The following is a 250-nucleotide window of genomic DNA, read 5'->3' on the forward strand; positions in this document are numbered from 1 at the left end:
TATATATTTCTTACACAGGTAAAGTGCCTTGACATATCAGTCACCAGCAGTCTTGGGCCTCCAGAATTATGTTTCTTTCTTTTACAAACTGACAGCTCATTTTCCACTCTTTCAGCTCCATGTGGATGTTGCTAGTTCTTCTATTTACCATCTGATTTACTACTCATTCCCTTGTTTCAAAATACATGTGGTGGTTAGTAGTGCAACTGACCTGCAAGTGCCCAGGCAATGGCAAAGACAAGTTAGATGG

The sequence above is a fragment of the Acanthisitta chloris genome, unplaced genomic scaffold (assembly GCF_000695815.1).
Source record: "Acanthisitta chloris isolate BGI_N310 unplaced genomic scaffold, ASM69581v1 scaffold28087, whole genome shotgun sequence".
In the NCBI taxonomy this organism is placed as follows: Eukaryota; Metazoa; Chordata; class Aves; order Passeriformes; family Acanthisittidae; genus Acanthisitta; species Acanthisitta chloris.